Source organism: Mus musculus, chromosome 1 (assembly GCF_000001635.26).
Source record: "Mus musculus strain C57BL/6J chromosome 1, GRCm38.p6 C57BL/6J".
Lineage (NCBI taxonomy): Eukaryota > Metazoa > Chordata > Mammalia > Rodentia > Muridae > Mus > Mus musculus.
In genome coordinates, this window is record NC_000067.6 from 11,530,295 (window position 1) to 11,544,593 (window position 14,299).

The 14,299-nt window shown below is 38.6% G+C and overlaps 1 protein-coding gene across 11 annotated transcripts in view; it reads left to right on the forward strand.

Moving 5' to 3' along the window:
- A830018L16Rik (RIKEN cDNA A830018L16 gene) overlaps positions 1–14,299 on the forward strand; it is a 562,288-nt gene that overhangs the window by 116,680 nt on the left and 431,309 nt on the right. The window lies entirely within an intron of this gene.

The following is a 14,299-nucleotide window of genomic DNA, read 5'->3' on the forward strand; positions in this document are numbered from 1 at the left end:
TCCCTTGTCAAAGATCAAGAGACCATAGGTGTGTGGGTTCATTTCTGGGTCTTCAATTCTATTCCATTGATCAACATGTCTGTTGTTGTACCAGTACCATGCAGTTTTTAATCACAATTGCTCTGTTGTATAGCTTGAGGTCAGACATGGTGATTTCACCAGAGGTTCTTTTACTGTTGAGATTAGTTTTTGCTATGCTAAGTTTTTTTTGTTATTCCAGATGAATTTGCAAATTGCCCTTTCTAACTTGGTGAAGAATTGAGTTGGAATTTTGATGGGGATTGCATTGAATCTATAGATTGCTTTTGTCAAGATAGCCATTTTTGCTATATTAATCCTGCCAATCAATGAGCATGGGAGATCTTTCCACCTTCTGAGTTCTTCTTGGATTTCTTTCTACAGTGAATTGAAGTTCTTATCATACAGATCTTTCACTTCCTTAGTTGGAGTCACACCCAGGAATTTTATATTATTTCTGATTATTGTGAAGTGTGTTATTTCCCTAATTTTTTTCCCAACCTGTTTATCCTTTGTGTAGAGAAAGACCACTGATTTGAGTTAATTTTATATCTAGCTACTACACTGAAGTTTATCTAGTTTAGGAATTCTGTGCTGGAATTTTTGGGGTCACTTATATATACTATCATATCATCTGCAAACAGTGATATTTTGAATACTTCCTTTCCAATTTGTATCCCCTTGATCTCTTTTTGTTGTTTAATTGCTCTTGCTAGGACTTCAAGTACTATATTGAATAGGTAGGGAGAATGTGGGCAGCCTTATCTAGTTCCTGATTTTAGTTGGATTGCTTCAATTTTCTCTCCATTTAGTTTGATCTTGGCTACTGGTTTGCTGTATATTGCTTTTATTATGTTTAGGTATGGGTGTTGATATCCCGATCTTTCCAAAACTTTTATCATGAATGTGTCTTAGATTTTTGTCAAATGCTTTGTCAGCATTTAACAAGATGATCATGTGGTTTTTGTCTTTGAGTTTGTTTATATAGTGGATTAAGTTCATGGATTTCCATATATTAAACTAGCCCTGCATGAAGCCTACTTGATCATGACAGATGATCATTTTGACGTGTTCTTGGATTCGGTTTGAGAGAATTTTATTGAGTATTTTTGCATCAATATTCATAAGGGAAATTGGTCTGAAGTTCTCTTTCTTTGTTGGATCTTTATGTGGTTTAGGGATCAGAGTAATTGTGGCTTCATAGAATGAATTGGATACAGTACCTTCTGTTTCTATTTTGTTAAATTGTTTGAGGAGAATTAGAATTAGGTCATATTTGAAGGTCTTAGAGAACTCTGCACTAAACCCATGTGGTCCTTGGATCTTTTTTGGTTGGGAGACTATTATTACTTCTTCTACTTCTTTAGGGTATATGTGACTGTTTAGATCGTTATTCTGATCCTGATTTTACTTTCAAATATGGTATCTGTCTAGAAAATTGTACATGTCATCCAGGTTTTCCAGTTTTGTTGAGTATAGCCTTTTTTAGTAGGATCTGATGATGTTTTGGATTTCCTTATGTTCTGTTTTTATGTCTCCCTTTTCATTTCTGTTTTTGTAAATTAGGATACTGTCCCTGTGCCCTCTAGTTAATCTGACTAAGGGTTTATCTATCTTGTTGATTTTCTCAAAGAACCAGCTCCTGGTTTGGTTGATTCTTTGTATAGTTCTTTTTGTTTCCACTTGGTTAATTTCAGCCCTTAGTTTGATTATTTCCTGTTGTCTACTACTCTTGGATGAATTTGCTTCCTTTTGTTCTAGAGCTTTTAGGTGTGCTGTCAAGCTGCTAGTATATGCTCTCTCTAGTTTCTTTTTGGCAGAAGTCAGATCTATGAGTTTTCCTCTTAGGAATGGTTTCATTGGTTCCCATAAGTTTGGGTATGTTGTGGCTTCATTTTCATTAAACTAGAAAAAGCCTTTAATTTCTTTCTTTATTTCTTCCTTGACCAAGTTATATTTGAGTAGAGTATTGTTCAGCTCCCATGTCAATGTTTGCTTTTGACTATTTATGTTGTTATTGAAGATCAGCCTTAGTCCATGGTGATCTGATAGGATGCATGGGTAATTTCTCTATTTAAGTATCTGTTGAGGCCTGTTTTGTGACCAATTATATGGTCAATTTTGGAGAATTTACCATGAGGTGCTGAGAAGAAGGTATATCCTTTTGTTTTAGGATAAAACGTTCAGTAGATATTTCTTAAATCCATTTGTTTCATAACTTCTGTTAGTTTCACCGTGTCTTTGTTTAGTTTCTGTTTCCAGGATCTGTCCATTGATGAAAGTGGGGCGTTAAATTCTCCTCCTATTACTGTGTGAGGTGCAATGTGTGCTTTGAGCTTTACTAAAGTTTCTTTAATGGATGTAGATGCCCTTGCATTTGGAGCATAGATACTCAGAACTGAGAGTTCATCTTGGAAGATTTTACCTTTGATGAGTATGAAGTGCCACTCTTTGTCTTTTTTGATAACTTTGGGTTGGAAGTCGATTTTATTCGATATTAGAATGGCTACTCTAGCTTGTTTCTTTGGACCATTTGCTTGGTAAATTGTTTTCCAGATTTTTACTCTGAGGTAATGTCCGTTTTTGTCCCTGAGGTCGGCTTTCTGTATGTAGCAAATGTTGGGTCCTGTTTATGTAACCAGTCTTTTAGTCCTTGTCTTTTAATTGAGGAATTGAATCCATTAATATTCAGAGATATTAAGGAAAAGCAAATGTTACATAGTGGTTTTTGTTGTTGTTGTTAGAGTTGGGATTCTGTTCTTGTGGCTGTCTTCTTTTAGGTTTGTTGAACGATTACTTTCTTGTTTTTTCTAAGGTGGAATTTCTCTCCTTGTATTGGAGTTTTCCCTTTATTTTTCTTTGAAGGGCTGGATTCCTGGAAAGATATTGTGTGAATTTGGTTGTGTCATGGAAAACTTTGGTTTCTCCATGTATGGTAATTGGGCATTTTCTTGGACATAGTAGCCTGGGCTGGCATTTGTGTTCTCTTAGGGTCTGTATAACCTCTGTCCAGGATCTTCTGGCTTCCATATCATCTGATGAGAAGTCTGGTGTAATTCTAATAGGTCTTCCTTCATATTTTACTTGACCTTTTTTCCGTTACTGCTCCCCCCCCCCCCCCCCCCAGATAGGGATTCTCTGTATAGCCCTGGCTGTCCTGAACTCACTTTGTAGACCAGGATGGCCTGGAACTCACCATTACTGCTTTTAATACACTATCTTTATTTAATGCATTTGTTGTTCTGATTATTATGTTTCGGGAGGAAATTCTTCTCTGGTCCAGTCTATTTGAAGTTCTGTAGGCTTCTTGTTTGTTCATGGGTATCTCTTTCTTTAGGTTAGGGAAGCTTTTTGCTATAATTTTGTTGAAGATACTTACTGGCCCTTTAAGTTAAAAATCTTCATTCTCATCTATACCTAGTATCCTTAGGTTTGGTCTTCTCATTGTGTCCTGGATTTCCTGGATGTTTTGAGTTAAGATCTTTTTGCATTTTTCCATTTTCTTTGATTCTTGTGTCCATGTCTTCTATGGAATCTTCTGCACCTGAGATTCTCTCTTCCATCTCTTTTATTTTGTTTGTGATGTTTGCATGTATGACTCCCAATTTCTTTTCTAGGATTTCTATCTCCAGAATTGTCTCCCTTTGGGTTTTCTTTATTGTTTCTACTTCCATTTTTAGATCTTGGATGGTTTTGTTCAATTCTTTCACCCGTTTGGTAGTGTTTTCCTGTAACTCTTTAAGGGATTTTTGTGTTTCCTCTTTAAGGGCTTCTAGCTGCTTACCTGTGTTTCCCTGTATTTTTTTAAGGGAGTTATTTATTTCCTTCTTAAAGTCCTCCATCATCATCATGGGAAGTGACTTTAGATCCATATCTTGCTGTTCTGGTATGATGGTGTATCCAGGACTTGCTTTGGTGGGAGAGTTTGGTTCTGATGATGCCAAATAACCTTGTTTTCTGTTGCTTCTGTTCTTATGCTTGTTTCCTACCATTTGATTATCTCAAGTGTTTGCTGCCCTCAATATATCTGATTGGAGCCTGTCCTTCCTATAATCCCAGTTGATTCAGGACTCCTCAGAGTCCAGCTTTCTCTGTGGTCCTGTGATTCCGGGCTCCTGTGAACCTGAGATTCTAGGTGTGTCGGAGCCCTTGGCAGTCAAGCTTCCTCTGAGACCCTGAGATCCTGGTGTGGCCAAGTTCCTGTTTTCCTGGGATCCTGGAATCCTAAGATCCTGGGCATATTTCAGTGCCTGGAAGTGGTGTCTTCTCTGGGGACCATGGGGCTGTCTGGTGTGTTTGGAACCAAGGTATACCAGCACTGATCAGAAGGAACCCAAGCTGCTGGTCAGGCAGGGCACCTGTGTCCTTGCTCCTGCTGCCACAGGCCTGTCAGAATTGGTTTGGAACTGATATGGTGTTCCACTCTCCAGTGATCCTAAGATTTCGTGGAGCGTCCTCTGGGACCATAGGACCATCTGCTGAGCTTGTGCCCATGGTGACTGTGAACTGGCGCCAACAGGAAGGGACTTGAGCCCCTGGTCGGGTGGGTTTTCTGCTTCCTTGCTACTGGCACAAGCCTGGCGTGATTGGACTGGTCTCACACATGCTATTGTCTCGCCAGCAAGAACACACGCATAAGAAACCGGATCCTTCTGCAGCAACTTTATTACACCAGTTTCAACATGAAGAGGAAGACCCCAAGCACCAAAAAGGCGCTGCTTATATACACCTTAGTGTGGCGTGTCCACACTTGATTGGCTGCTCTCCCAGAGCCTCATCACCATACTCCAGGATGGGCCGTGACTTGGCACGAAAACACTCTCGCACATGCGCACATTGCTTGTTTACCAATTAAGCCACGCAGGCACAGAGGAAACCGCTTCCCACATGTCCCCATTTTTGTTTTATTAAAACGAGGTTGGTCTAGGCCTCTGCAGTTACACCCATCTGCTGTGGCCCCTGTTTTAGGTCGTTCCTCTAATGTCACAGCCTTACCTATACACCTGCGCAGCTCTCCTGTCTGCATGCGGCAGGTGCATCAAAAGGCCAGGATGTTGATTAATCTATGGCCAGATTTTGATTGCTGCAAACAAGCCTCATGGGTGAAGGTCTGTTCCCCAGTGTGCAAGCATAGGGGCCCTACACAAAACCATCCCTTGGGCTCATCACCCAGAGAGGTCTTGGCCAGCTCCCGTGTCGTTTTTCATCGGGGAAGGAAACTAGGACACTGAACCTTCATGCAATCAGATGTGGCTTCCACAGGATGCCAACAGCAAGCTATCCTCTGTGCAGTGCTTAGCCTCGCCACCCATGGCATAATGCAGCATTATAGGTTGGTCTGTGCACGAGGAAAATTTCCCATCTCTGGATACCACAGTGCTGTGTGACAATAACTGCTAGATGGCCTAGGGTGAACTCTATGAGCAAGGCCAGCCAGGTTTTAATGAAAAATTTTAGTGGAGAAATCATGATCACCCTGTCACATGCAATGAGGAAACCTCAGCGATGTGCAAGGGCTGATCAATGATCATTGAGTCTCTCTCATCCCAGTGCAATGGATCCGCAGATCCATGGGGTGCAAGAGCAGAGAACTCAGATGCCGAACCAAATTTCAGGGGAGGCCCCTTGTTCAATGGCCACAAGTGCTTGAGTGATAACAACCTTGTCACGTTTCTGTTGAGATCTGAGTTTGCAAACCAACCAGAGCATGAACACAAGCCCACAGCAGATGGCAGCAGCAAACAAAACTACCCCCACCCACTCCTTAAGAAAAAGCAGAGGTAAACCAAGAGGTAAAATTGCCAACAATGATGGATTCTATTCGAGTTCCATTAAGGCTTAAAATCTGGCATTAGATGTAAAGAATGAGGAAACACCCGAATTCGTCAACGGCATAGGTTTCAGGAACACAGAGCTCTTCAGTTTTCACTAGCGGGAGCACCTCCAGCCACAGGAACATCCATGTCCTCACAGCTCCACCTGCCCTGAATTGCTCTGGTCAGCCGCTCCAGGACCTGCAGCTGTTGTTGATGATCCTGAGGAAACACAAACAGACCCTCTCTCCCAAACCAATTGAGAGCGCTACTCTCTCACCTGATTCAGCGCCTCATTACCTCTCTGGAGTTCTGCGCCACATCTTTCTCTATCTTCTATGCAATTTCTCACTAACTTCCAGACCAACAAAACCCCTTTTAGTAAAACCCTCTGTTACTCTGCAAACCTCAAGTCCCCATGGTGCTTGGTGCAACTTGTCCCAAAACTGTGAACCTTAACTTGTCCCTTTTACCCGAGAACCTTATCGTCTCAATCCTTTCTTTCCTTTCTTTCTTCCTTCCTTTCCTTCTTCCTTCCTTTCCTTTCCTTTTTCCATTTTCATTTCCTTTCCTTTTTCCTTTCCTTTCCTTTTTCCTTTCCTTTCCCTTTTCCTTTATCTTTCCTCCTCTTTCTCTCTCCCTTCTCCTTTTTCTCTCCCAGGGCGTCCTTTCCCTTTTCTCTCTCTTCCTCGGATCCAGAATCCTTGGAAGGGCCTTGTTTCTTAGGTATACCTTTTTTTCTTTGAGCTCCCAATCTTTTACCCCGCTCTGTTTCTGACATGCTGTCTCGAACCTCCTCCAGCACTCCCTGTCCTGCTTTCACTATAAGGAAAAGGATAAGTGCTGCAAAAACAATTACAAAGGCTTCCATTGTCCCTTCTAATTGTAGAGAAAGACCAGAACCAAACATGCCTCTCAGAACCTTAAAAAACCAACCTGACTGCAGTTCTGAATCCGCCCCGCGAACAGAGGGTCTCCTTGGTGCCAGAGATGGTAAGGCAGTTCCCGGTTTTCGGCACCAATTCTCACATGCGCTATTGTCTGGCCAGCAAGAACACACGTGTGAGAAACCGTATTTTTCTGCAGAAACTTTATTACACCAGTTTCAACATGAAGAGGAAGACCCCAAGCACCAAAAAGGCGCTGTTTATATACACCTTAGTGTGGCGTGTCCACACCTGATTGGCTGCTCTCCCAGAGCCTCATCACCACGCCACGGGATGGGCCGTGACTTGGCACGAAAACACTCTCGCACATGCGCACATTGCTTGTTTACCAATTAAGCCACGCAAGCACAGCGGAAACTGCTTCCCACAGACTGGAACTGATATTGTGTTCTACTCACCAGTGATCCTAAGATAGTGTGGAGAGTCCTCTGGGGACCTTGAGACTGTCCACAGAGTTCGCACCCAAGGTGACCTGGAGCTGGCACTGACCAGAAGGCATACCATATTTTATTAATTAATTATTTTCTTGTGTTAAACCACACTTGGATTATCTTGGTGTACAACTTGCTGCTGTATTTGGCTTGGTACTATGTTGCTAACAATTTCTGCATGTTTCCATTAAATACATTGGAGTGAAATTGTTGCTTCTTTGTTTTGTCTGATAGTGAAGCTGGTCTCATAAGATGAAGTAGAAAGTGTTAAGTTCAATTTTCTAGAACAAGAAGAACATTTTGTTGTTAGCTCATATATTTGTAAGAGAATTTTATTTGTGATAGATTGTTTTGGAATAATTGCTCAGGTTTTTGTTGTTGCTGTTTGTTCTACTGTTTGCTTGTTTGTTTTTACTGAGTCAATGTATTTACTACTTGGATCGACAAGAAATTCTTCAAATACTTTTTCTTTCCCTTTGAGTGAGTTTAATGTCTTTATGAGTTCCAAGAATTTCTTTTTCATCTGTATTATCCAACTTGCTTCTTTAGGTCCATAAGAATGCCCTACTTAGACTTCTGGCTTTAATAATATGACTGTTCAATTTCTTTTTTATCACCTTTGCTAGAGTTTTTTATTTATTTATTTATTTATTTATTTATTCTGATTTTTTGAGACAGGGTTTCTCTTTATAGCCCTGGCTGTTCTGGAACTCACTTTGTAGACCAGGCTGTCCTCGAACACAGAAATCCACCTGCCTCTGCCTCCTGAGTGCTGGGATTAAAGGTGTGTGCCACCACGCCCAGCAAGATTTATTATTTTTTAATTCCTAATAAATTGACTTCTAATTCTTTTACCTTTATCATTTTTCAGTCTTTTGTTTAATTTTTCTCACTTCTAGTAAGTATTATTTCCACCTTCTGCAAGATTTGGCCTGTTTTGCTCTTCTTTTTCTATTTAATTTTATTTTTAATTAGGGGAGAAATTTGGGACAAACATTGAAAGTTCCTCTTTGGATGTTAGCACACAGCTATGGACACTCCTTTCTGCTTACTCCAGAGCATTAAAATGTATGTCATCTCCACATAGTGTATTCCTCAGGTTCTCTTCGATTTTCTGGTTCTATTTAGCTCTCTCATGCCTGCGTGTTTAGCAGTTCTGCTTTTGATTCCTGTTATTCTATCACAGTCAGAGAACATATTTCTGTATGATTTCAATATTTTAATGTTTGTTGATATTTACTCACCTGTCTTACACTTGATCTCTGCTAAGAAATGTCTTCTCCACCCCAGAGAAAGATGCTCATTTCTGCCACAGTGCTGTCTGCTTGCTCTATTTAATCTAGTGTTGAAGTGATCCTTGTTCTTACTGATTTCTCTCTAGGATTCTAAATATTTTTATACATAAAATATTATATTCTCCAGCTTTTTTTTAGTACTATATATTTTAAATTCCATCAGTTTTAAGACTGAGGACATGAACACATAAACATAATTGTGACATATTGTTATAGTAGGTTGACCTTTTGACCAGCACAATTTGTACTTCTTTGTTAGGGAAGGTTTTGTAATAATCATTATTTTCTTTGATGTTAGCACAGCCAGCTGAGATTGATTTTTAGTAGTATCCATATGATTTATGCAATTCATGTTACTTCTATAATATTTCTTCCGATTCCTTTCTCTTTTGGGGATTGCACTTATATTTTGGTGTTCCAGCTAGATGAATAAAGTAGAAAAATACTAATAGTAATGCTCAAGTTATATCTTTAACATGTTAAATAAAAACTCATTTAGAAATAGATATATTTGTTCTCTAAACAAATATTTGAAGAATGAAGTTTAAAAAGAAGACTTAAGTTATTGCTCATAGTTTTAGAAGGGAAAGGATTACAAATAAATACTTAAAATCATTGACTTTCAAATGAGAGAAAATGTTGTCAACTGTGTGTGTGTGTGCCTGTGTGTGCTGTGTGTCTGTGCCTGTGTATTTCTCTGTGTATATATCTTCCTCTCTCTCTCCCTCCTTCTCCCCCCACTGTGTGTGTTGTGTGTGTGTTTGTGTGTGCATGCATGTGCATGCATGCATATGCTTACACATGCTTACACATGGATGTTGTATCAAGGATAAAATATAGGACTTCTTGTAAGTCCTCTACTACACAGCTATATTTCTAGCTCACAGTAGAGTTTCCTGATCTCCTTGTTTCTAGCCTCTCCCGCCCCTCCTTTCCTTATTTCCAGCTGGGTTTAACTAATTTCCCCAGTTTGTCCTCAAACATAAAATCTCCACTGCTCCCCTCTCTTTCTTCCTCTTGTTATTTATTTAGTCCACATGCCAGCAATTAAACACTTTGAAGGTAGGAGAATTCTAAGTTTGAGGCTAGCTAGGGCTGGAAAGTAAGCCACTGCTTCAAAAGGAAAAAAAAAAAAAAGAAAAGTAAAAGTAAAAGAAAGGAAGGAAGGAAGGAAGGAAGGAAGGAAGAAAGAAAGAAAGAAAGAAAGAAAGAAAGAAAGAAAGAAAAAATTTTCTAAAATATCTTTACTTTTCAACCTATCATAAAAAGATTCTATTTATTTATAAGACTAAGTTTTCAACAAACCGAACAACTTCAGCCCACCCAGTGGCTCATTAGTTTTCAATAGTTATATGTTATAGATAAGGCAGTTAGTGACTGATAAGTGGTGTTAAGTACTTGTCATGTGGTGTTAAGTACTCTTTTCAGTTGCCTAAAATGTGTGATGGCATACAGTGAACAGAATTTTGGCAGAAACAAGGAAAATGACATTATCCATCAGTTTTTTTTTTTTTTTTTTTGTGCATGGGGATAAATGCCTTGTTTTTGCCATTTCATATTCATCATCTAGTTAAGAAAACTGAAAAGAGCTTGAGGAATAGATCAGGAGTTAAGAACATTGTTTGATTTTGCAGTGGATCTGGGTTCATATTCTCAGCACTCATATGGCAGCTCATGACTGTCAGGAATTCTTGTTTCAGGGGATCTGACACCTCACACAGAGATACATCAGGTCAGAACACCAATGTATGTAAGACAAAAATACATATATTTTAAAAAGAAAGCAAAGAGAAATATGTTGGTTTAGAATAAAATGAAAAACCGAAGCCAGTTGTCAGAATCCTATTAATGCTTTCTTTGCATTTGCAGGACTATATTTCAGTTTTGTTTTATTTATTATTTTTTATTAAGATTTCATTGTGTGTGTATGATGTCTTACCTGCATGTATTTCCATATACAGGGTGAATATCTGGTATCTGTAGAGTCTAAAAGAGAGCGTTGAATCCCCTGAAAATGGCATTACAAATGGTCATGTGCCATCATGTATGTACTGATCAACCATTTCCCCTAATACTCTCTTCCTTTTTACATTTTATTGCAAAATATATAAACAGTGGTATCTTGATGTATAGATATTATCAGGGAAATTTTAGGATAAAAATCAAAGGATGATGCATAAATATACAAGTAACAATTACATAAATACCAAAGAATGAAGACATCAAAACAGTGTATAGTATCTACAAATTGTAAATGCTGAAAGCAGAAGTGACACAGTACCTCACCTTGATCAACTCTCAGTAAACGAACCCTGGAGTATCATGGACTTGTCCTGGCATACTTAAAAGGAAAGCATGGTGCACAAATTGTTTTAGAAAGAAGGATTGAAAGGTGTAAATCATCTCTGTGGGCAATTTAATAGGTGAGAAGTATATTCTAGCAAAGATCAGGAAGCTGCAGTATGCTACTGAACAGTAGTCTTATCATAGGTGATAATGCATTGTGCATTTCATAAAGCTTGGAAAAACCTATGTGTATTGTCACCACTGAGAAATAATAAGTATAAGGCACAGATGTATCCACTCTCTTTTAAATATGCATAACATATCATCTATGAAAATCATGTGATATTTCTAAATACTTGTTATCTTGCATTTTTCTAAATATAGTTGAATAAGAGACAAAAAGGCAGAGTGGGTAGGCTTGTCAGTATTACTTCTGGCTGAAGATTCTGGACTCTATTCTGTAGAGATAGATTTGTCAGTGACTGAGTCCTCATTTTGTCTTAAAAGAATTTGGACAACTAATTCTTAAAAATTCATAAGGGATTATATTCAGGTAGAAGAGGGGTTATTGCAGGTTCTCCTCTCACATCTGTGACCTTACCATTAGCCATGGATGGATAGATGGATGGATGGGTGGATGGGTAGATGGGTGGATGGATCAGACATGATTTTCCTCTTATTGAACGGGCCTTAAGTCCAATTAGAGAACTGTTGGCTATCAGCAAGGTCTGTTGAGAGTGAGAAAAATAGTCTTTTCCAGAGAAGAGCCCCTCAATTATTCATTTAATATGAATTGTTAGCCCTGGTTTATTATATACATACAAGTAACAATAATGGACTGAACTGGCTATATTTATATATTAAAGGAAACAGCACATATATTACATTTATATATTATAGAAAAGGGGGCTATAGGTTTGAGAGGGGGGATAAATAGTGCATGGGGGCATAGATGAAGGAAAGGGGATGGGAAATGATGTAAATACACTATGTTGTAAAACAATAAAAATATTGTTAAAACGGCAATTGTTAATATGAGGAACAAAGTTTTGAAGTTATGGACATAAACAATTAATGGAAGTCAAGGAGTTGGAATTTGATTAATGTAAGGAAATTTTCAAAAAATGCTCCTGCTCAGTCAACAGTGTGGCTGTTAAGTGGCATGGTGGCCTTGTTATGGGAACACAAGGGAAGGAAAGTCCACCTATGCTGGACTGAGCTTGCTCTTGTGTTCTCAAATTCTGTCATTGTCTCCTCTGACTTATATTATGTTAGGATACTTTTCTGTAGTTTTCCATTTCAGCTGAGGAAAATTTCTAAGATGTGATTTTACTGTAGCACTGAGTTCTAAAATTTAGTGAAACCTCAGTAAGGTTTCAGTATCTCAGAAACCTGCAGCAATGCTGTCATCCAAGGCTGCATGCTGGACTGATGACGTCCAAGCCTTTCTGTTACCTATCAGAACAGGTACTGAACTTGGAAGCATAGCTAACCTGCTCATGATCATAAGGTGACCAAGGTCATTCTGTAATGGATTCCAATGCTAAGTCATTATATTCATGAATCACCACAGGCTACAGATACAAAAAATGGAACTGTTCTCAGTTTCTCAGTAGTCACAGGGGAAATTTTTGGTGTTATGTGAGGCCCCTCAAATCCAATGCCTTAAAGGATATGTGTAGATTCTTATAATCTGGGGCTGAAAGGCCAGTCAGGTCTTCTGTTGTTCTCACCTGAGCTTGTCAACTTGGAGCATTCAGGAGAAGGTCTGGTGGCTGTCTGGACATGGATTTGGAGTATTCATGGTTTTATTATACCTCTTTCTAAATTGAAAGGGAAGATCTTGATGATTCATAATTTTATAAGAAATTAGATGACATTGTGATTAAAAACTGCTGATCAAAGAAATTATTCAAAGTAGGTTAACAAATGTGGCCATCAAGATTCCAGCTGAGACTCCTCAAACCTATAAAGTAGAGCTGTAATGAGGTGCTATCGTTCTTCCTTCCTAACTCTAACTAGAATCAATTTTAACGTTTTGAATTTTTATTTTAGCTTCTTAGTCTGAGAACATAAGGTTCTAACACCGCTTTTAACCTTTTAAACTTCAGGTCTTCCTCTACACACATCAGCTCTCATCCTGACATCAGAGCAATGTGATTATTTCAAATGTTGCATTAAGATGTATTCTGCAACAAACATATTACAACTTTATTAATTAATGTTTTATCACCTTGCCAGACTATTAAAAATTTTAGAATAATTAATATTCTCTTCACTGTTTGATGTGCTTTCTTTATATTCATTCAAGCTCTGCTGAAGGTGTTTTTCAATATGATCTAACTCATCTTCTTTTTTATGCCACTTTATTTAGTTTTATTTTATGTCATTCAAGACATTGGGAGGCCTCCTCCTATAGCCCTTTGCCTTTTCCTCCATTCCCAACTTGTTCATCCCATAAAAAATTTGCAACTGTATGTTGGTACCATCCTTCACTGTTATATCATAAGACTTCCATCTTTCTTGTTCTTTAAAATTCCACCCATTTCTTATTGCAAACTCTTTAAGGATTTTGTTTTATTTATTCACTGTGATGGGGCACATCCTTTGTTTTCGAAACTTTCTTGAAAAAAGTGTTTATGATAGAAACTCTTAAGAACTTTAAATATACCAATTGGATCTAGGATTTTTATAAAGTTTTGAATTAGAAGTAACATTCTCTCAGACTTTTAAAGGAATTGTTCTTCTGTTGTCTAGGACAGATACTGCTGTTGAGAAGTTTACTGTTAGTGTGATTTCTCATTTTTGTCTCTCAAAACTTGTGCTATCATGTTTTTTATGACATTATATAAAAAGTTGTCTTTTGCTGGACTTTATAATTTGACTCTTTAAATATGGAACAATGAAGTTGTCACGATTCATTGATTTGACTTGGTACTCCCTGAGTTGACGATTGATTTGACTTGATGCTCCTTAAGTTGACAGATTCATCCTTAAATAGAATGAGGAGTGCCCACTCTGTCTGTAGCCTGCTCCGTCTGTAGCCCATTCTGTCTGTAGCCCACTCACTCCATCTGTAGCCCACTCCTTCTGTAGCCCACTCACTCCATCTGTAGCCCACTCCTTCTGTAGCCCACTCACTCCAGATGTAGCCCACTCTGTCTGTAGCCCACTCCATCTGTAGCCCACTCCTTCTGTAGCCCACTCTGTCTGTAGCTCATTCACTCCATCTGTAGCCCACTCCATCTGTAGCCTACTCTCTGTGTAGGTCACTCTCTAGGGATACGAAACATCTTTCCTCTCCTTTGTTAAATCCCCCCAGTGCTCATAATTCTATATCTTCTTAGGAAAAAAAGTGTTGCCTAATAACTTCTCCATGCTCAATTTATTTTGGTAAAGGAACAATAATCATTAACTGCAACATAATTTATTGGATACGTAGGCAAAATAATGGTATGTGCATAAACATTCAGTCTTGTGTTTTTTAGGAGACATACAATGGCATCTTA